Genomic DNA, 23,892 nt, shown 5'->3' with positions numbered 1-23,892 from the left:
CTTGTTGCTATCCAGCAGTACCTCTTCCATTGCTCTTCAGACTCCAAACCCAACACCTGATTCCTGATACACCTTACCAACTATATCCTGACCCACAACTATTTTTCCTTTGAAGGAAAAGTTTACAAACAAATCCGTGGCAAAGCCATGGGCACCGACATGGCAGCCTCATACGCCAACCTGTTTATGAGGCATCTAGAAGAAATCTTTCTTGCCTTCCAAAACTTCAACCTCTAGTCTGGTTCAGGTTCATGGATTGTATCTTCATGGAATGGACTCAGGGCCAAGACACCCAGTCCACATTCCTTCACAATCTCAACATCTCTTCTCCCTTTCACTTCACCTGGTCCTCCTCTAACCAATGGGCCACTTTCCTGGACATTGACTTATACATCACTGATGGTCCCATCCACACCTCTGTCTACATTAAACCCACCAACAGCACCAGCATTTTGACAGCTGCCATTCCTTCCACACCAAAAAATACTTCCCATACAGCCTAGCCACCTGTGGATGATGTATCTACAGTGATGAGAACTCCCTTCACGAACAGACATCCCCCCCCCTCCCCCCCCCCCCCCCCACACACACACACACAACATGTTCAGTTTCAATGGCTGCTTCACAGCCCAAGCTATTCTGATTATTCCCTCCACCACTCACTTCTCTGAACTACACATTAGGCATTGTCCCTATAATACATCCTCTGCTTCTTTAATTGCCCTTGCCTCAATCTCAGGTAACCCATTGTCCCCACACTCTCCACGCAACAGTTTCCCCTTCTCTGCCCTGTCACCTACTCCCAATTCAAGCCACCACATAGCCTTCAGCACATGCCCCTTAACACAAGCCTCTACAACTATACCTGCTATCCTTCCCTCCTGCATTCCTAGCTGGAAATCAGCCTTCCTCCAAGCCACTAGATGCCCAACCACAGTCCCTTTCCTTACCTCCCATCTCCCTCTACCTGCCCCACCCCACCAAATACTAAACCCACAACACAACCTGCCCATCAGCAGCTCTGTGATGTGGCACTTTTGAGTAAAATGCTGAGAGCAGAGGGAACAGCAGAATGCTTCATATTTGCTTCCAGAAGCCAACACCTGAAATGCCAATAACACACTGTCTAAGACATGCCTAAAGTATTTCAAAAGACTGTTGAATGTAATAAATCTGTGTTAGCAGCATAAAATATGTTAAATTCAAATTCCTTTGTGTCCCTCTTGTTGTTATACCCAATTGCAACCATATATAAATATATGTGAACTTAAAAGCACTGCAACTGAAAATACTGAAAGAAAGAATGCGAATTACTAATTTGATTATTAGATTATTTTACCCCAATACTTTGATTTACTATGTTCTTTCAAAATTTTAAATTACTTGGCTCAGAAAATTATTTTTTGACTTAACACACTTACACAGCTACTTCAGAAATGTATTTGAATCTGACTTCTTGCTAGGAGTGGAGGGGGTTACCAGGATGAGACCTTGTAAATTTCATCAGCATTTTCGCGCTGTGTTACTTTTTCACATATATGTAGCCACTCTTTTGCACTGTTTTCCATCTCTTTTCTCTGTCACAGCACTCCATGACACTTAGCATCATTTTATGGCACCACTATGAATAACAGCCTTCTTTTATGCAAAGGAGTTGCCAGATTTGACAACAAGCTGCTAGACTTTCACAGATCCCTCCACTCCCATAAAAGTGGCACATACATAATAATAATGGATGGAGATGAAGCAAACTACTGGAATGAGATTTGATTATACAACTAGGGATGACAGACAACATAAGGCACATTTCACAGTTTCTCGTGCCACTGTGGACAACACATTGGTCTACACAGTATGACAAGGTTTTGATAACCCACTATGTGTAACATGTTAGTTGTGCATTTTATTGTAGTACTGGTACAAGGAATGGGGAATGCCTGAAGACACCTGGAGCTGAAATCCCTTACAACTGAAACTGTATGCTAAGCAAGGGCTCTAGGTCATATTCTTGCTTTTTGCAGGTAATTGCTTATAACTAAGCTATCAAGGCGTGACTTAAAATCTGTCTTCACTGACCAGTTGTTGCTGTATCTTTCTCCTACTTTCCAATTGTACACCACTAAAACTAAAGCATAAAATCAAACAGAAGAAGGGATAAGGGATAAACAATACATGGGATTAAAGTATCTTGCGTCAGAAAGACTCAGCTCTACATATATACAGAGAGCAAGATGTGATCACAAGAGTTAAAACTCCATAACATCACTAATGTGAAGTCCTTCTCAATAACATTTAGATGGCAAAATTTAAGGTGGTGTAGATACCTGAATGTTTCTGTTCTTCCGTCAACTCAATAATGAAGACTTAGTCTCATGCGAACTGTTCCTCATCACAACTAGATATAATATCTCAAAATATTTGCTTGGAACACAGAAAATATGTTGAAGTCAAGAGATTTATACAATGTAATTTATTACACAGTTTGAAAAACACGCTGTATCAAACACATCTGGTGCAGATCTCATGGATGTTACAAAACTACTTTCAACAATACTCTGGGCAATGATGATTCAAGATACACACTCTCTTCAAAATTAGTCTTCAGTAACATTTCTGTCCAATTGGTAATTCACTAAGGCAACTAATGTTCAGAACTCATTTAGCACGTGAGCAAGTGACTCAAGAGATTTCTTCTGACAGTCGTCCTTACTCCTCCAACCCCAGCCAATGCTCGAAAGCTTCCCACAGCAACAACCATGGTGCTACAATAAGACCATCTGCAATATCCTCAAGAACTGAAAAAAATAGTACCATTTTAACAGAAAATTCTTTCCAAATAAAAATGAAATACAATTACTTTCATACTTGAAGGCAGCTAATGAAAATACTTATTAATAATTTAAGTATTATGAAAAGGATAGATCGCTACTCATCATACAGAGGAGCCATTCAGATGCAGACAGACAATGAAAAGACTGCAATACATTTTGTCTTTCAGCCAAATGGTCTTCTTCTGAAGTATAAAATATACATACTTTCACACAAGTGCAACACACATACATACACACAAACACAACCTCGGTCTCTGGCATGGAGTGGGGAGCAGGGTGGGGTGTGGGATGGTGTAGTGCTGCTGGTGGGAGCATGTGGAAATGTGGTGGGGACAGGGTAGGTCTGCTAGGTGGTTTTGTGGGGGGAGGGGGGGGGGGGGGGCTAAATTAGAGAAGGGGAACATGAATGTCAGTACATTGGTGAAATAGCAGGCTGTGTTTTGCTGGAGTGGAACCAGGGAAGGGGATAGGTAAGTCGAGCATTGGGACTAGTGAAGATTGAGGCCGGGGGCTTATGGGAACATAGGATATATTGAGGGAGAGTTCCCACCTGTGCATTTCAGAAAATGCTGGTGTTGGTAGGAAAGATCCAGATGGCACAGGCTGTGAAACAGTCACTGAAGTGAAGCATGTTGTGTTGGGCAGCATGTTCAGCAACTGGGTGATGAGCAGCAATCTATCATTTTCATAATAATATTGTTATTGCAAGCTGGATTTTCCATTATTAGTACATAATTCAATATTTAGAAGGATTTCTCTAAGAATGATTACAAGAAAGATATCATTATTTGGAAAATATCATTGTTCTAACTACATAATGTTCAAAATTGATGGTTATCATTTTCCAGAGGATACAAAGACAACTGTTTTATCTTTCTGTTACATCACTTCTGATTGAGGTTTTTGGTTGATCATCAGAACTAAAAACCGGTTAAAGGTAGATACCAATGGATCACATGGAAATACAATAAAGTGGACATATAGAAATCCTTGAATTTTTACAAGATTAATACACTTTATTGAATCATTACAAGACCTACTATAAATATATTAAAAATCATATATTTTCTTAAATTGCGTGTGTTCTGTATCACACACACAGTCCTGTCTGGCCGTAACAACTTGACAATTTTGCTAGTGCTGCCAGAAATGGAGAAAATCGGCGCTACTTGAAAGATATTCATTTCTCTCTTAGTGCTGCCAATGTCAAGCTGCCCCTAAATGTGAAGTATAGCAAAAGGCTAGCGTCCACTAACAAATAACTGCTGTAAGTACTTGCTAGGTGTTTACATTAGAACAAAAACTTACTCAAGTTTACTTCTTCATGTTACTGGGGCAAGCTTATTTCAGGAACTCACCGAAAGTACTTGTTACAGAAGTGCAGTTATTCTTAAAAATCAGATTAGTCACCACTGTTACTACGTTATTATTTATGATAAAAAAATTGTGACAAAATGCAAAAAAACAGAAAAAATATACAAGGAGCACATACTGATGTTACCAGGTAACACTGTTCAATTAACTAAAATCAGAAGACTTCACTTAGATTAAAAACTTTGATGATGTCATATGCAGATGTCAAACATCTCTTGTCTATTGTATAATCAGGTACTCAATAACAGGATACAAAAAGGCAGTGCAGTAACTCACCAAGAGACTGGCTTTTAACTACCCTTTGATTTTTGCAAGCAATATTTACTACTTTTACCACAAATGTTCTGCATTTATGTTCATGATACCATTAAAAAAAATCAGCTATAATTTAAAGACGTCTGTACTTCCATTCTGCTTTACCTTCCAGTGAAACAAATTGATTGGTAAACTAATTTCACAGTCCCTTGAATGTGGTACCAATTACGAGTATTTAGAGACTCCAACAGTACATTTGTTTCGGCCCATCTGTCTTTGTGCCATTCTCCTTTTTGACAATGATATTTTCGCACTGAACACACACAACCTATATAAGTTTGAGAAGTTCCATGAAAAGACAAATTTGGCATGTACTTGCAGCAAGATGCAAGAAAATAAATGAGTTTTCACCCAATAGCGGAGTATGTGCTGCTTACAAATTTCTTTGCTAATTAAAACTGTGCCAGGACTCTAACCTTGGAACCCGACCTGGTACGCAGTTCGAATTCATCAGGAAGTTTCATGCAAGAAACTGAAGAAACTGTTAGCATTAACTTGCAAACTTCTCGAATTTGACAAAACTAGCTGACAGAGATGGGAGGGGGGGGGGGGGGGGCAGTTGCAGACATGGTCGTTCGTAATATTCCACCTAATTCTGTGATTGTATAGATTATGCCTTATACCACAGCCTAATAAATATGATTTTAGGATTACAATGTTAGAGTGATTGGAAGATGAGCACAGAAACAACAACAACTCAATGAGGAAGGTGAACCGTTATCCACAATAAAGGAAAACAAACCAGCTGTGAAAGTGTACATCACGGATAGAATTGCTGAACACAGAAGCCAAAAATTAACGTATTTACCACCTTACAACTGGGATCTAAATCCGATAGAATTGGCATAGGCCAAAATAAAACAATTTCAGGGAGAACAATGTCACTGGTGACATGTCGAACGAAAGATAGCAGAATCTTCTTAATACTGCATAGGGCTGGCAAGGTTACTGCAGGAATGTGCAGCAGCTGGAGCAAGAGTACTGGACACAAGATGGAATAACAGTAATGGCCATCGATGAAGTTGTTATTAATACCATGTGTTCAAACGATGATTATCCTGAAACAAATATAAATGACAGTGATCTATAGTGAGCATCATGTTGACAGTATGCCAGGCACAGTTAATTACACTTTGTAAACATTACTGCTGCCTGCATTTAGTAAATGAAATGTGCAAACAGATTTCAAAAATAAGTTTTTTACTTTCAATTCATAATTCATCTACATTCATTTTTCATTGTTTTCAATACATAAATAATTCATAAGTTATAGGTAAAACTCTTGAGCATGAATATGTCAACAAATTTAGTATTTCCAGTCCAACAGAAGTGTCACTTAAGCAGGCAATACTTCGCGAGTGCAGCCTGTAATTTCGTGTTAAGCACAAAACACCAGCAGTGGGGCCAGCACTGCCACTATGCCAATCGTCAACTTATCATGGGCAAACAGTACACTTCGGAAGAGACTATAAAGATATTACACTCCTTGCACGTTTACTGTCCTGTTGCAATACCCAGAATGAATCTTTCCACTCTAGAGTGGGATGCATGCTATTTTGAAACTTTCTGAAGGTTAAAAATGTATGTTGGACCAGGACTCAAATCAAGAACTTTTCCTTCACCTTCACAGGCTGTGTTCCTCTGATTCAGCTATCCAGACATGAGTCACAATCTGCCCTCACAGATTCAATTTTGCCAGCATCTTTATACTACTTTTCAAAATTCACAGAAGTTGCCCAGTATACTTGTGTGCGAATAGCACTCCTAGAATAAAGGATATCAAGCAGAAATGACTTAGCAACAACATAAAAATCATTTTCAGATTGAGACTTTCACTAAGCTGCAGACTGTGTGCTGTTACGAAACTTCTTGACATGATAACTGTGTTGCAGATCAGGCCTCACCATGAAACTTCACCTTGGTGGAAAATTCTCTTACTGACTGAGCTGTCGAGGCATGAATTGAGCTATCCTCGGAGCACTGCAGGGTGAACACATACACACACCACGGGAAAACATACAAACTAATAAACACATATGGGCCATAATAAACTAAATATGAAAATGACAGATTTTCATTAAATACTAAGCTGAAATTATTACATATGAAATGGACATTTTACATTCACAGCTGCAAGTAAAAAATGTATAAATACTTGCTTACCTTACAATCCTTGTGGCAGACTTGTAATGAACAAAAAATACACCATTATCACATAGGAAATAATCATATTTTCAAATAATTTTATTGTTCTGGATTTTGCATTTTTTCTTTTTTTTTTTAAAAAAAATCATTTCATTGTACACTGTTGATAGAACATATGCCCAGCTGCATTCCTAGCATTACCAAATTGCATATGTTGCTACAAGCACTAAGTGGAGGCAAATTGCAGCTTCTCACATCCCAGTCCAGTTAATCCATGTACTGTAAGCAGGTTACTTACACATAGAGGTGACAAAATTCTTAGGATACCTCCTCATATCTAGTCGAACCTGCTTTTGCTGGGTGTGGTGCAGCAAGTCAATGTGGCATGGACTCAAAAGGTTTTTGGAAGTCCCCTGCAGAAATACTGAGCCATGCTGCTTCTAAAGCTGTCCATAATCGTGAAGTGTTCCTCTAAAGCTGTCCATAATCGCGGAAGTGTTGCTGGTGTAGGATGTTGTGCACAAACTGAATTCTCAACTATATCCAATAAATGTTCAATTGGATTTACTTTGGGCAATAAGGGGTGACCAAACCATTCACTCGAATTGTCCAGAACGTTCTTCAAACCAGTTGCAAACAATTGTGGCTCGGTGAAAGGTGCATCGTCATCCATAAAAATTCCATCATTGTTCGTCAACATGAAGTTCAGGTGTGGCTGCAAATGGCCTCCAAGAAGGTGAACATACCAGAGGAGCCAGTCCATTCCATGCAAACACAGCCCACACCATTATGAAGCTACCACTAGTTTGAATAATGCCTTGTTGACAACTTGGGACCATGGCTTCATGGGGTTTGTGCCACACTTTAACAGGAAAGCAGGAGGGACAGGGCATTGGGAGAGAGTGGAACACGAGTGGGGAAGGGGAATGTGAACTGGGAGGAGGTGAAAGGGGAGAGGGGGTCGAAACTGTTGGGTGGAGGGTGTTGGGACAGTAGGTCACCTTTGGTTGGGGCCAGGGAGATTTCAGGAGCAGAGAATGTGTTGTAAGGATAACTCCTATCTGTGCAGTTTAGCAAAGCTTATGGTGGAAGGAAGAATGCAGATGGGCCAGGTTGTGAAGCATGTGTGTCAGATGTACTTGACTTTGTGTGTGTGTGTGTGTGTGTGTGTGTGTGTGTGTGTGTGTGTGTGTGTGTGCTTTCTTTTCATTTCTGAAGAAAGCTTGGCAGGAAGCTCAATGTGTGGCAGTCATCTCATTGTGCCTATCTGCTATCCAACATGCCATCTTTATGATGAGTAACAATCCATTATTTTCATAATATTGTTGATATTCCAACCTGGAATTTTTACTGCTTCAGTTTATCACTTTGTAATTTATGCCTCAATTGCAGTGTTTCAAAATAATCATAGCCTTAGAAATTAACAGTGCAATGGCATGAGCAGGGCTGCACTTGGCCCTATGTCATACTGGAGAAATCATTGGTTGCCAAATATATGTGTATTGTGATTATTTGCTCATTTCATTGTCCTCTGCTCACCACTACTTTTAACAGTCAGAAACCACATATAACCACTTGATTTCTTTTTTATGACAGATTGTGGAGATTTATAACTTTTGGGCAAGAAATTTGGCCATAATTTAACAAAAACAAATGTTTTCAGCACTGCTGCAAACAAATGACTTAAGAAAAGAAAATTTTGCAGTACAACATGTTTACATACTAGAAACACTTTCTACTGACAATAGAAACAACCTCCATTGACCAATTAACGATAAATGGAAAACTCTAGAGTGTATTTCACTTTTTCTGCCTGTTACATAGTTTTGTCTTAAAATAACTAGATTCTGCAACATACATAATTAATATATGAACCTTAAACTTCAGCACAGTAATCATTTTGTCATTTAAAGAAAATACAGTAGGTTGGTTGGTTGTTTTGGGGAAGGAGACCAGACAGCGTGGTCATAGGTCTCATCGGATTAGGGAAGGATGGGGAAGGAAGTCGGCCGTGCCCTATCAGAGGAACCATCCCGGCATTTGCCTGGAGTGATTTAGGGAAATCACGGAAAACCTAAATCAGGATGGCCGGACGCGGGATTGAACCGTCGTCCTCCCGAATGCGAGTCCAGTGTCTAACCACTGCGCAAATACAGTAAATTTGAGATTTGTAAGTTATGACTTAGAGGTAAATGAATTAATTATGTACTTCTTCATACTCTTATGCAGCAGAGGTATGTGGTTTAATAAGTCTCATATCAACAATCTGAAACCCTCAGCTTCACTTACAGGTAACACACACTTGCAGATGGTCTACTGTCCCAGAATAATTAATCACCTCGCAGCATATATTAATGCCAAATCACTAAATGTGACTGTTCGTTAGACATTTGAGCAGAGCAAAAACAAGTACTGCTCCAAACTGAGGTGACAAAAGTCATGGGATAGCGATATGCACATATAAAGATGTTAGTAGTATCACGTACACAAGATATAAAAGGGCAATGCGTTGGTGGAACTGTCATTTGTACTCAGATGATTCATGCAGAAAGGTTTCCAATGTGGTCATGGCCACACGACAGGAATTAACAAACTTTGAATGTGGAGTAGTAATTGGAGCAAGAAACATGGGATATTCCATTTTGGAAATCATTAGAGTACTCAATATTCTGAGACCCACAGTGTCACGATTGTGCCGAGAAGACCAAATTTCAGGCATTATCACTCACCACTGACAACACAGTGGCCGATGCCCTTCACTTAATGACCAAGAGCAGCGGCATTTGTGTAGAGTTGTCAGTTCTAACAGCCATGCAACACTGCATGAAATAACCACAGAAATTGATTTGGGATGCACGATGAATTGATCCGTTAGGACACTGTGAAAAACTCTGGTGTTAATAGACTTTGGCAGCAGATTACCGATGTGCGTACTTCTGCTAACAGCATAACATCGGCTGCAGCGCCTCTCCCGGGCTCACGACCATATCTGTTGGACTCTAGATGCCTGGAAAACTGTGGCTAGGTCAAATGACTCAATTGCAGCTGGTAAGAGCCAATGGTAGGGTTCGAATGTGGTGCAGACCCCACAAAGCCACGGTCCCAAGTAGTGAGCAAGGCACTGTGGAAGGTAGTAGTGGCTCCGTAATAGTGTGGGTGGCTCCATAATAGTCCTGCAACAGACTGGGTCCTCTGGTCCAACTGAACTGATCATTGACTGGAAATGATTAGGCTCAGCTACTTGAAGGCCATTTGTAGCCATTCATGGACTTCATGTTCCCAAACATCAATGTAACTTCTATGAATGACAATGTCCCATGTCACTGGGCCACAATTGTTCGTAACTGGTTTGAAGAACGTTCTGGACAATTTGAGTGAATGATTTGATCACCCAAATTGCCCGACATGGGCGATTTTGTGCATAAAATCCTGCACTGGCTACAATTTTGCAATTATGGGCAGCTATTGAGGCAGTATGGCTCAATATTTGTACAGTGGACTTTGAACAACTTGTTGCGTCCTTGACATGTCGAGTTGCTTCACTACACTGGGAAAAATGAGGTACAACATGATATTATGAGATATTACCTCAGTGTAAATTGCACAATGGGTTTTTCTCTGCATTCTCTGCATTATCACAGCCAAATAAAGAGTTGAAAATGGACAAACAGGGCATCAAAAATGGCTCTGAGCACTATGAGACTTAACTTCAGAGGTCATCAGTCCCCTAGAACTTAGAACTACTTAAACCTAACTAACCTAAGGACATCACACACAACCATGCCCGAGGCAGGATTCGAACTTGCGACCGTAGCGGTCGCGCGGTTCCAGACTGTAGCGCCTAGAACCGCTCAACCACACTGGCCGGCACCGGGCATCAAAGTGACCAGCATGGGGCCTTAGTTGGTTTTTTTTTTTTTTTTTTTTTTTTTTTTTTTTTTGGGGTGCTTGAATGCAAGCACAGTAATTAAGAGAAATTTAGGAGAGGTCCTTAGTGGAGGGATCTACTTTTTAAAATCATTATATGGTGATGTAGGTTAATCCTGGTGGGCCCTCATTTGCAAATATTCCTGGTGGGCCCTTATTTGCAAATATTCAACAGAAAAATTTTGAATTTCCTGTGATGCTCTACAGTTTTGATAAAGGGACATGTAACCAGCATAACTGTTCAAGTACAGGCTCATACTCAAAAGGTTAGGGCAGGGGCGGGCAGGAATCCTGCACATGTGCGGTGCACTTGCACGCGTGCAGTTAACAGGTGTTCCGCGTGCACACAGGGGCAAGCTGACCACCCGCTTATCTCCCGTCCCCACCGTACCTTCTGTCCGCTCGTTCCTCTGTAATGCGTTTTGTTTCCTAGCTTGCTTTATTGAGTGAATAAATAAGGTTAGTAGGAGTGCTTGAAAGAAATCATGGTTTGAAAGAGTACCTATTACCTACGATACGTTTTATTTAATTATCACAGGTGGAGTTTACAATACGTTTAATATATGGAACAAAATTTCTACATACAGACAAACACAAACAGTTATGTAAATTTTCATCACTGATGTTTGCTCTTAACCGAGACTTATTAATTCAGCAAATGGTTTTCCAGCTCTCGCTATATTAAGCGCAGTCTTATAACTTGCACATACCGCTGGGCTATTATTGTTGTCGTCCTGAAAACTTGAAAACAGTGCTCCATAAAATGTTAAATCAGTTAGATGAGAGACATGACGAGAGAAAGTCGCAGATCTCTCGTGACAACAGCAACTACGACAAATTCAAATGGCTCTGAGCACTATGGGACTTAACTGCTGTGGTCATCAGTCCCCTAGAACTTAGAACTACTTAAACCTAACTAACCTAAGGACATCACACACATCCATGCCCGAGGCAGGATTCGAACCTGCGACCATAGCGGCCGCGCGGTTCCAGACTGTAGTGCCTAGAACCGCTCGGCCACTACAGCCGGCCAACTACGACAGATTCATCTGGTATCATCAGATCGCTCTTCTTAAGCTCAGTCAATTCCCCATCCGCTCAGAATCCGACAATAAATTGTACTCGTCCTTGTGATATTTATTATAATGGCCTTCAATACTAAACTTCCGTTGACCAGCGAGAATACTGCCACATATTAAACATTTAGAATTTTCACGTTTTTGAACAAAGAAAAAATTATTCTCCCATTACTTTTTAAAAGATAGCAAATCTCCACTTCTCCGTTTCTTGAAATACAACATTCACTACATAGTGCTTGCTTCGCATCAACGTCTGCAGCTTAGCCTGGCACTATACTGCCGCAACCTGCCGGCTGTCACCACAGCCCCAGTCGACGCCTGCACGCGTGCAGCGCTGTGCGCTCATGAGCCACGTGCAACGTTTGCCCGCCCCTGGGTTAGGAGTTTGATTCTTGTCTGGGAGAAAAAATGAGAGCAACTGAAGAGATTAATATTGTGATTTTTTTATTCTTATTTTTCATGTTTTGTTTGTTTCATAACAGTTTTCTAGGTATTCAGCAATATTAACCAGAGATTACAGAGGTGAAAAGACACTGTTATAGACCAATGCAATGAATGTAGAAGACGGGTATAATGTGAATGGCAGTTTTCACAAGAGTTGACAAACAACAAAAAGCTATCTATTTTGCTGTCCCCTCAGTAGCAGGTAAAACACAACATCTAACAGCCTGTCTGTAATACCACCTAATGAGCAAAGATTGCTCCAATTTGTATGCACAACTGTTTGGTTGTTGGTAAGGACAGACAGACATAATGAAAGTATCTATTTGAAACATACAATGGGCTACTCGATAGTTCGCTGAATAGCAAGGTCTTCGGCAGATTTCAATTAGTACACTTTTTTCTAATAAGTGGGTTATGTTCTGCCCTGTCCTTTTATAATATAACGTTGGGTGTAAGCAAACAATGTGTTGTTTTCTTGGGCAAAATGCTGCAGAAATTGTTGTGATTCTAAAAACAGTTTGCAAAAATGATGCTTTAGGAAAAATTCAAGTGTATGAAAGGTTTTCTCATTCCAAAATTCATGATATTCTCTTCATGTTGTGTAACTTTTTTCTCTTTCTTTTACTGGCTTTATTTTTCAGTATCTTAAAATTCTTTCTTGCTCATGTACCTACTGATCACCTTGCTCTCTGGGTTTAGTTTTAATTTTTCTCTTTTTGTAGCTGGTCTTCCTAGTCCATTACAGTTTGCTTTTGCATTATCTGCAGGAAATATCAGAGCATATTTTGCTTTTAATCTGCACTGATGTCTCCTGAGATTAGACACACCCTGTTAGAATAATAATAATAATAAATCCACTGCAGTACACTCTTAATAGAATTAGGACTGTGAATAGGCAAATCAAAGTACCAAGCATAAAATCTCTGGAATAGCAAAAAACGAAACCTGACATGAACTGGAAAGAAATGCAGGAAAGTTATGCACAAAATAGTCAAATTGACCAAGAGAAATTATGAACATGATCAACTATTATTACACATTCAGAGATTTTAAAAAATTAAATTTCTTTATAACTTTCTAAAAAATACTTGCATAACTTTATTATAAAAGTCTGTGACACAAATTAAAGTTGCATGACTGCTTTGTGACGATAGTTTGGAAAATGACAGGAAGCTAAATAAGAACGTACTGATGTGAAGTTTGTTATTTGTTTTATGCAACCAATGTGCCATGGGACCTGGGCATTATGAGACTGTTATAAACAGATAACCACAACAGTCTTTGAGAACTGATCAGCACTGAATTATCACTGAAGGTCACAAGGGAGAAAAAATGTAATTAGTTATTTTATTGGATTAAAAGAAGAGACTGATAATATATTTATTTTGCAGTTCTTAACAATTATATCTGTGGATCTGACACAGTTTAATTCTCACATCACCTGTCTGATGTCTATGAACAGTTTCAGTGTTCAAAATCTCACAAAAATTTATTAAGAGAATAGAATTAAATTATGAAATAAAGAAATTGTTTATTTATTATTATTACTATTATTATTTCAAATAACAGGAATAAAAGTATATTTGGGTCAGTTAACATGTGAAATAAAGAAATTGTTTATTTATTATTATTATTATTATTTCAAATAACAGGAATAAAAGTATATTTGGGTCAGTTAACATGCAGAAGAAGAAGAAGAAGAAGAAGAAGAGGAAGATGAAGAAGCAGTAAAAGATGATAAAAGAAAACACACACACACACACACACACACACACACACGAAGGACTCTGTCCAACAGCTCAGCAACATTTAGTCTTCTTTGTGTATATATAAATCTCTCAGCGCTTCAGCTACCACTTAAATAATTATTTGATTCCACTCAGGGCTTCTTGGTAACATTTAAGTAGACCAGTTTTTGATTTAGGCACTGTGTAGCTATACAGCTGCAGTCTAATTTTGTAATCAAGGGTTTTATATCTTCCAAGAACAAACTTATTCGATTTCAGTCACAGAGTCTGTACCTTAAAAAAGAACACAGACAAAACAGCATTATACTCCTACATAATTAGTTGGCCCTTTAAGATATATCAAACATAAATGTGCGAGTAAAATTTTAAATGATAACATAAATGTCTGGTCTTCTGGCCCCAAAATTTTTGTTAGTTGCTGGTCCTCAAAGTGTTCAAGTTTTGAATGAGAGTCAAGCACTCTGATTTAAGAAATTCGTTGCACATTCTCACATGCAACATTATTCATCTTTTGTACAAGGAAATTTACTCTGAAAGTAATGCTTCTCAAGCCACCATTTGAATATTTTCTAGTGACATTTTAGAAATCAGTTCATTTGAGAAGTTGCCAGATAGTGCCAAAAGACAGATTACTGAGTATGTGTAGCTATGACGACATAGGAAGTCCGTGCTTGATGTTTGCTCTGCTCATATACATTCATTGCATTTCTGTTTAGAATTTCATGTGTAGTGGGGCATCATGTGACCATGTGCAGTATGTTGTTTGGAGAGGATACACAGAGTATTTTTTTTTTTTTTTTAATTTTTTTTTTTTTTTTTGTTTTAGGGCGCAAAACGTCTATGGTCATTAGCTCCCAGTCCGTGACTTAGGAAACAGTAAAAAACCGAAATTGAAAACTAGCAGCAATGGGAACGAAAGTCATAAAATTGGAGAAACTAAAAGCAGAAAGAAGGCTTAAAACTCCGCGACAGAAAGGGGTTGGTTGTCCCCAAAAAAAACTTCAAATGACTGACGTCATTTCACTGGCACTAATAAACTTGAGAACGCGGTCGGCTGAGCGCGTGTCATCTGCTAAAATCGACGATATATCAGGCGATAGCTGTAGACGGGAGCGTAACGGATTAAAATAGGGGCACTCAATTAAAAGGTGTCTTACCGTCCACAGCTGAGAGCAGTGGGGACAGAGTGGGGGGAGGATCGCCGCTTAAAAGATGTCAATGGCTAAAAAGACATTGCCCTATCCGGAGTCTAGTTAAAATTACCTCCTCCCGACGATGCGTTCGGGAGGAAGAGGTCCAAGCACAAGGAAGAGCTTTTATGTCCCGCAATTTATTATGGGGAAGTGTCGACCAATGCGTGTGCCATAAATGAACAACACGTCGACATAGAACACTCCGTAGATCGGCGAAGGGAATCGATTGAACAGCTGGCCGAGGAAGAGAGACTGCAGCCTTGGCTGCAATATCAGCCGCCTCATTTCCACAGATTCCAACGTGTCCCGGGAGCCAGAGGAACGCCACCGAGACGCCCCCCAGGTGGAGCAAGCGCAGACAGTCCTGAATCCGGTGGACCAGAGGGTGCACAGGATGAAGAGCTTGGAGACTGAGGAGAGAGCTGAGAGAATCTGAGCAGATAACGTATTGTATCCGCGGATGGCGGCGGATGTAGTGGACAGCCTGGAGAACAGCGTAAAGCTCCGCAGTATAAACCGAACACTGGTCGGGAAGCCGAAAGTGATTTGGGGTGTCGCCAACAATATAGGCACTCCCTACACCTAACGATGTTTTCGAGCCGTCGGTGTAAATAAATGTGGCGTCCGTCATTTGTGCACATAGAGCAGCAAATGCCCGACGATAAACAAGTGAAGGGGTACCATCCTTGGGAAATCGACAAAGGTCACAGAGCAGGCAGATCCGGGGACGGAGCCAAGGCGTTGCTGTACCCCAAGTAGTCAAGAAGGTTTTAGGAAAGCGGAAGGAAAGTGAATGGAGCAGTTGACGGAAGCGGACTCCCGGTGGTAGTAGGGAGGAGGGGCGGCCTGCATACCCTACGTCAAAGGAGGCGTCGAAAAAAATGTCATGGGCTGGATTAGCAGGCATGGAAGACAGATGGCTAGCATAACGACTCGGAAGGACTGCTCGCCAATTGGACAGCGGAGGTTCAGCAGTCTCAGCATAAAGGCTTTCCACAGGGCTGGTGTAAAAAGCTCCAGACACTAAACGTAATCCACGGTGGTGGATAGACTCGAGACACCGAAGAATAGACGGCCGAGCAGAGGAGTAGACTATGCTTCCATAGTCCAATTTCGAGCGCACTAAGGCACGATAGAGGCGGTGAAGGACCACTCGGTCCGCTCCCCAGGAGGTACCATTCAGGACACGGAGGGTGTTGAGGGATCGCAGACAGCGAGCCGAAAGATAGGAAACGCGGGAGGACCAGCACAGTTTTCTGTCAAACATAAGACCCAAGAATTTAGCGACGTCTGAAAATGGAAAGTTGACAGGACCTAGATGTAAGGAGGGCGGAAGAAACTCCTTACGTCGCGAAAAATTAACACAAACGGTCTTACTGGGAGAAAAACGGAAGCCGGTTTCGATGCTCCAAGAGTGGAGGCGATCGAGACATCCTTGAAGACATCGTTCAAGAAGGCTGGTCCGTTGAGAACTGTAGTAGATCGCAAAATCGTCCACAAAGAGGGAGCCCGAGACATCAGGAAGGAGACAATCCATAACTGGATTGATGGCAATGGCAAACAGTACAACACTCAGCACGGAGCCCTGGGGTACCCCGTTTTCTTGGGAGAAAGTACGGTAGAGAGTAGTGTTCACCCGCACCCTAAATGTGCGCTCTGCCATAAATTCGCGAAGAAAAAGGGGCAGCCGACCTCGAAAGCCCCAAGAGAACAGTGTGCGGAGGATGCCTGTCCTCCAACAGGTATCGTATGCTCTCTCCAGGTCAAAAAATATTGCTACTGTTTGGCGTTTCTGGAGAAAATTGTTCATGATATAAGTGGAGAGAGCAACAAGATGGTCAACTGCAGAACGATGCTTTCGGAATCCGCATTGGGCAGGTGTTAAAAGACTGCGGGATTCCAGCCACCACGCTAAATGGTAAGTCACCATACGCTCCAAAACCTTACAGACACTACTCGTGAGAGAAATGGGGCGATAGCTAGAGGGGAGATGTTTGTCCTTTCCAGGTTTCGGAACAGGAACGTCGATAGTTTCCCGCCATCGTCTGGGAAAAGTACTGTCGGTCCAAATTCGATTATAAAGGTGAAGGAGGTAACGCAGACTATGGGGTGATAAATACAGCAACATTTGGATGTGGATACCATCCGGTCCTGGGGCGGAGGAGCGACAAGAAGAGAGTGCATGTTGGAGTTCCCGCAAGGAGAAAACAGTATTGTAACTTTCGCGATTTTGAGAGGAGAAAGCAAGAGGTCGCACTTCCGCTGCATGTTTCTTCGGGAGAAACGCTGGCGGGTAATTTGAAGAGCTCGAAATCTCAGCAAAGTGCTGACTCAACGAGTTAGAAATTGCGACAGGGTCCACTAATGTGTCATGCGCGACAGTGAGCCCAGAGACCGGGGAGAAACTAGGCGCGCTTGAGAACCGTCGAAGCCGACTCCAAACTTCCGAGGAGGGAATGAAGGTGTTAAATGAGCTAATAAAGAATTTCCAGCTTGCCTTCTTGCTATCGCGGATGACACGACGGCATCGCGCTCGGAACTGCTTATAGTGGATACAGTTGGCCAAAGTAGGATGGTGGCGGGAAAACGCGGAGAGCACGTCGCCGCTCACGTATTGCATCACGGCATGCCTCGTTCCACCAAGGAACTGGGGGGCGCCCGGGCAATTCGGAGGTGCGTGGGATTGAATGTTCCGCAGCTGTAAGAATAACGTCGGTAATATGTGTGACCTCATCGTCGACGCTGGGAAAGTGACGGTCATCGAATGTCGCTAGAGACGAAAAAAGTGGCCAATCGGCTTGGGCAAACTTCCAGCGTCGTGGGCGCATGTAGGGCAGTTGAGGCTGCAGTCTAAGGACACATGGAAAGTGGTCACTCGAGTGTGTATCATCAAGGGCGAACCATTCGAAGCGCCGAGCTAGCGGAACAGTACCGACCGCAAGGTCCAAATGAGATAAATTTGTCGTGGAGGCAGACAAAAATGTAGGGACCCCAGTGTTGAGGCAAACTAGATCTGCTTGGTGGAAGACGTCTAGCAATAGTGAGCCACGTGGACAAGGATGTGGAGATCCCCAAAGCGGGTGGTGGGCATTGAAGCCCCCAACCAGTAAATATGGGGGTGGAAGCTGACCAAGAAGATGAAGGAGATCAGCTCGTGCCATTTGTGTGGACGATGGAATGTATACAGTACACAGAGAGAACGTGTATCCGGAAAGGGAAAGACGGACGGCGACAGCTTGGAAGAAGTGTTTAAATGGATTGGGTTATAATGGAGAGTTTCATGGGGAAGAATCATGAGTCCTCCATGTGCTGGAGTGCCTTCAACAGAGGGGAGGTAATATCGGACGGACTGAAAATGGGGGAGAACAAAGCGGTCATGGGGACGCAGCTTTGTTTCCTGAAGACAGAAGATGACCGGCGAGTAGGATCGTAAGAGTATCGACAATCCATCCCGATTGGCTCGAATACCGCGGATATTCCAGTGGATAATGGACATAGGGTGAACAGAAAATGGAGGAATGTGACCAAGGTCGCTGTCAACTCAACGACTGCTCAGAGCTTGCGACCGACAGCATGGAATGGCATTCAGCCGAAGGCAGAAGATCCTGATCCATAGGTTGGTCAGGAGCAGCTCCTGCCACCAGCGATCGGCCGGTTGATCGGCCACAAGCAGTGCACCTCGGCGACACAGAAGACGGCCGATTGCGATTTCCGCCAGGTGGTGCTGAAGTTGCGACACACCTTGGCGGAGAAGGAGAGGAACTGGGTTTCTTTGTAGCCTTCTTGGAAGTATGATGTTTAGAGGAAGGAGGAACCGATGGTTGGGAAGTAGCCGTACGTAAAAACTCTTCACGAGTATGCTCTTTTTTCGAAGTCTTGGTGTCTGACTTTTGGGCTCGAGATTTAGCAGAACTCGACGAAGGGTGAGCCAGAGAGTGGGCAGGCGAAAGTGGTGAGGTTGAACGGGCGATCTTTGTGCTGGCCGATCTGACGACCGTGGCACTAAAGGTGAGGTCGCAAGTCTGCGTGGCCGCCTCCTTTGTTGGCCGAGGAGAAGCAAGGACAGTGCTGTATTTTCCCTTCTGAGGCACTGTGGGCTGTCGACTGGCGAATAATTTTCGAGCAGCAAAGGTCGACACCTTTTCCTTTACTCTAATTTCCTGGATGAGCTTTTCGTCCTTAAAAACGGGACAATCTCGAGAGGAAGCAGCGTGGTCACCCATACAGTTGATGCAGCGAGGGGATGGAGGTGGACAAGCACCTTCATGGGCATCCTTGCCACACGTAACACATTTGGCCGGATTGGAACAGGACTGGCTGGTGTGATTGAACCGCTGACACCGATAGCAACGCGTAGGGTTTGGGACGTAAGGGCGAACGGAAATTATCTCATAGCCTGCTTTGATTTTCGATGGGAGTTGAACTTTGTCAAATGTCAAGAAGACAGTGCGGGTTGGAATGATGTTCGTGTCAACCCTTTTCATAACCCTAAGCCGTTACGCCCTGGTCAGACAGGTAGTGCTGAATTTCTTCGTCAGACAATCCATCGAGGGAGCGTGTATAAATGACTCCACGCGAGGAATTTAAAGTACGGTGCAGTTCCACCCGGACAGGGAAGGTGTGTAGTAGTGAGGTACGCAGCAATTTTTGTGCCTGGAGGGCACTGACTGTTTCTAACAACAGGGGGCCATTCCGTAATCTGGAACAAGACTTTACAGGACCTGCAATTGTGTCGACACCTTTCTGAATAATGAAAGGGTTGACCGTGGAGAAGTCATGACCTTCGTCAGACCGAGAAACAAGAAGAAACTGTGGCAACGATGGAAGAACTGACTGTGGCTGGGACTCAGTGAACTTACGTTTTTGAGCAGACATAGTGAAAGGTGAGGAAACCATTGCGGAAGAATCCCCCACGATTACCAGCGTCTCCGATGGCGCGCTCCTCCCTTGTGGGGGCCCTCTCTGAGGGCACTCCCGCCTTAGGTGATTGTTCACACCTGAGGTCACACCTCCCGACAAACGGACGGAGGGACCAATCGGCACTTTCGGAAGGTATCAGCTCGGGGAATCACCCCTCCCTGGGCCTGGCCGTTACCAGGGGGTACGTACGTGTCCTACCTGTCTACCCAGGGCGGGGAATTACGCGTTACCCCGTCACCGGCTACGCATGGAAGTGCGTGGGTCGGCCTTCAGACATGCACAGGGAGGAAGAAAGAGAAAGGGAAAGGAAAGAAGAGAGATCTCAAACGCCGCAGTGGAGAAAAGGGTAAAGAGAAGAGGTAAGGAAAAGAGAAGGACAAAGGAAGGATGAAGACATACAAGCAAGGAAGGCGAAGAATGCGGTACATTTACAAGCGTCCGTCTCCGGACGTAGGCACAAACCATACTCCCAGAGGGGGAGAAAGGGAAGGAAAGAGCCAGAGGTGATGTGGGGGGGGGGGGGGGAGGGGCGGCGAAGATGGGGGATGGGGAAGGATGCGGAAATGGAAGGTATGCAGCCCGGAAAGGAAGGAAGGCCACATTAGCTCGGGGTCCCGTGCTCGCTACGCACGTATCCACAAAAGAGTTGTGGATCCCCTGGGGGGGTATACAGAGTTACTGTAGTGTAGTTAGGGCAATTATTTTACCATATCCTATCCAAATAAGGAATGCAAAATTAGAAAAACACGATATCTGTTTCAAGACTCAATGTACCCTAAAATTTTGCTATGTGGTGACTTTAACATAGCTTGTTTATCTATATTCTACAATACTGTTATATAGCATTTCCAATAAAGTTTACAACAACACAGCACTGCAGAAAGCTGGTAAGAAGGAAAACAAATTCCTAACAAAAATTTCAAAAAAGTTGCCTTTATACAACAGAAATAAGAACAATAAGATTTTCGTGACTTTTTCAAACTGTATAAAAATTAACAAGGCTACTTGTGAAGCAAAGAAAATGTGTAGTTGGCAGTTTATATTCTATTCCAGTTGTAAATATAGAGCCTTGTGAGAAGTTGCAATGATAAAACACAACGTGCTGCCAGTCTATGATTTACTGAAGAATGGTATTTGGTAAATTTAACATAAACAAACAAATTAAGAAATAATGTCAAGCCTGGTGGAGATACCGGAAAGTGTTGAAACATGTCTTGTGATCAAAAATGATTGTTTTTTACAGAAGGTAGATATGTAAAATTCTGCTAAAGCTTTTCAGTGTGGTTTTCAGGAAGCCAATTTTCTTTGAGTAACGTTACTATATTACCTCATGTTTGGTTCTTTATTATGGCATAATGCCTTATAAGTCAGGGTCAGGATAGTAGCACGTTACATATCTAGGACTGTTTGCTTTTACAGTTCACTTCTTCAGTTAGTCTTACTAGGATGGCTACAATGTGTGCAGGCAGTCAAAATTACAAAAATTTAACTCAGAGCTAAGACAATGAAAAATTCCCAGAATTCTCAAAAATTCCCAGGTTTTTCCTGGATTTCCCAGTTGTACTGGAGTATATACACCCTTTATTTACACCAGGCTGCTTCAGCTCTGCCCAATGGGTCAATGGACACCTGTGAGCACACATCAGCATTCTTGCAAGTAGGGATAGGTAGCACCAAGTAGTCCTTTTGTACCACATTTTGCACCTGTACATGCCACTTGTTCATCCCTGTTCGCAGGCACTAGTTCAGGGCAGTACGGGAGCATGGGATACAGCCTGGTTACCTGACTGCTTAGCATCAGCTGTTTGCCTACATGTGGCCACTGAAATGTAACAGCTAAGTGTCGCCTGTTGGAGTAGTTGGCACACAACTTTTAATGTGTTAATCGATACACAGCTGTTAATGTATCACTCAATACATTGCACTGAGTATTGCACTTACTTATGAACACACTTCACGTTTATTATTCATTAGTTAATGATGTATGGAGGAACTGTAGGCTATACATCAATTGACACTAAACAAACTATATCGTTAAGAAAATCACAAATGTTGATAATTTGTAAAAATGTTTAAATTTATAATTACCTTAAACAAAACTGTCAAATTTAAAAGAATTTTAATTAATTTTTAATGCATTTATTTTTGCACAAAATTATAATTTTGAATGTTCCAGAAAACGGACATAAAAATTGCAAATCTGTGTAGTAATGTATAACACAGTACAAAGTAACTTGTTGAAATAAAACGTAATTCTTTAGCAGGAACATGTGTAATTGTTAGTAATTGAAATAATTATGTTATTTAGTACAAAATTAAGGAGTCTGTTGGAACTAATTGTTTACAATTCATATTTTTATGAAATCTGGTGTGAAAAACCAATTATTGAAGAAAACTATCAAACATTTTTCTCATTGTTGGGAAATATACTGTTACACTTTTTTTTTGTGACTACGTAATTTTTTATATAAAAACTGTTCTAACGACTTTGGCGTCATGGATTGTTACACTTTTATATATGTGTCAAAGACCAAAAGGTAAGATTGTTGTTGGGTTGATGCTACCAGTATGGATATGATTTAGATATTTGTTGTATTTCATACTGAACCGTCATATTGGAGACTGTATCTGAAGTTATCAGCAAAACATAACTGAGGAGTGTCAGAAATTGTGAATTTATCTGCTGCATCAGGAAAGAATAAAATGGAATTGTATATACAAACAATGTCTGGTTGTTATTTACAGTCAACAATCCTGATCCTACCCATTATATGTGGGAGTATTAATGTTATTTTTATTCTAATAATAACCAATTAACTGACAACATGTGGTGGTATGTCTTGGGTACTATATATTTTTGCAGTTGGCAGGCACTTGAGCTAGATCAGCCTGACTTAGAAGAATACAACTAGTAACTGGTGCACACAAATTTTATCCTAATATCTTCCTGATAAAGCATGAATAATTACTTGAACCTAAAACTAAGAGAACATATTTATTAATTAATTTATTTGCTACTTTCTTTCAGTCTGTTACCCAGATACAAGAACAGACCAAGTGTTGCACTTGAATTGACATGAAATTAGCAAGTAATATTTTATCATAATTTCAAATGATTTGTATAACTAACCACTATGCTGTTTCAGGGAGGAAATCTACAAAAAATCTACATAACAATAATTACTTAAAAAATCTACATGATACCCTTTGGCCATTTAGCGCACAGATATACGTCACCCACAATCCAGACAGACATATTACTGGTCTTGTGTGTTGTGCTGCATTGCTACATCATAAATTTTGTAATTTATAGTTCTGGACTACACTACACACCACCACACTACACAACACTACCCTACATTACACTACTGGAGTTGGTATAAGAAACAAGCTACAGTATATTTTTTCATTTGTGTGGATAGTTAGCCTCTGGTGCACTTAGGGACAACCAAAGATTCGCAGAGTCCGTGTGCTGTGCCACCCAAGTCACTGAGACTGGGAGAAGGCTGTCACAGTTTCAACAAATCTTTCCTGGTTGTCCCTGAGGGTCATCTACTTGCTACTTCCAGAAGCTTGTTGCAGGTGGATTTTCTGCTGCAGTGTGTCTCCTTGTAATGAAGTACAGCCTCTTCTTGACTGTCTCTCGGCCATGAAGTGCTGCAGTTCATAAGCTGATATTCTGGCTGTATCAAGTTCAGCTTGTGCTGAGCTCTTCATTCCTTGTTAACGTTGTAGACATCAAATGGCACACTCACAGATGATGTGGTCCTGGGAGCCGATTGCTCCACATTAACAAGCATCTGTGGTGTGTTTTCCTGTTTTCAGTAAGCAGCTGGGATACGAAACATGTCCTGACAGGTAGTGTACAGTGCCTCCGGTTAGAAGAAAGTATGACATTCTGGACCTTTTTTATTTT

The 23,892-nt window shown here is 41.7% G+C and overlaps 1 protein-coding gene across 3 annotated transcripts in view; it reads right to left on the bottom strand.

The window, feature by feature from the left end:
* Positions 1–2,455: 2,455 nt before the first annotated feature.
* Positions 2,456–23,892, bottom strand: part of LOC124595664 (transcription factor A, mitochondrial) — a 102,139-nt gene continuing 80,702 nt past the window's right edge. For 2 of the 3 annotated variants that reach the window (XM_047134508.1, XM_047134510.1), the window contains one exon: positions 2,456–2,795. The gene's annotated coding sequence lies outside the window, so the exon portion shown is untranslated. Of the gene's footprint in view, positions 2,796–6,683; positions 6,704–23,892 lie in introns of all 3 variants that reach the window. The other variant, XM_047134509.1, reaches the window with a different exon arrangement.

Source organism: Schistocerca americana, chromosome 2 (genome assembly GCF_021461395.2).
Source record: "Schistocerca americana isolate TAMUIC-IGC-003095 chromosome 2, iqSchAmer2.1, whole genome shotgun sequence".
Classification (NCBI taxonomy): domain Eukaryota; kingdom Metazoa; phylum Arthropoda; class Insecta; order Orthoptera; family Acrididae; genus Schistocerca; species Schistocerca americana.
Note: the sequence above shows the minus strand (reverse complement) of the source record. Positions and strands in the feature narration are given on the sequence as shown.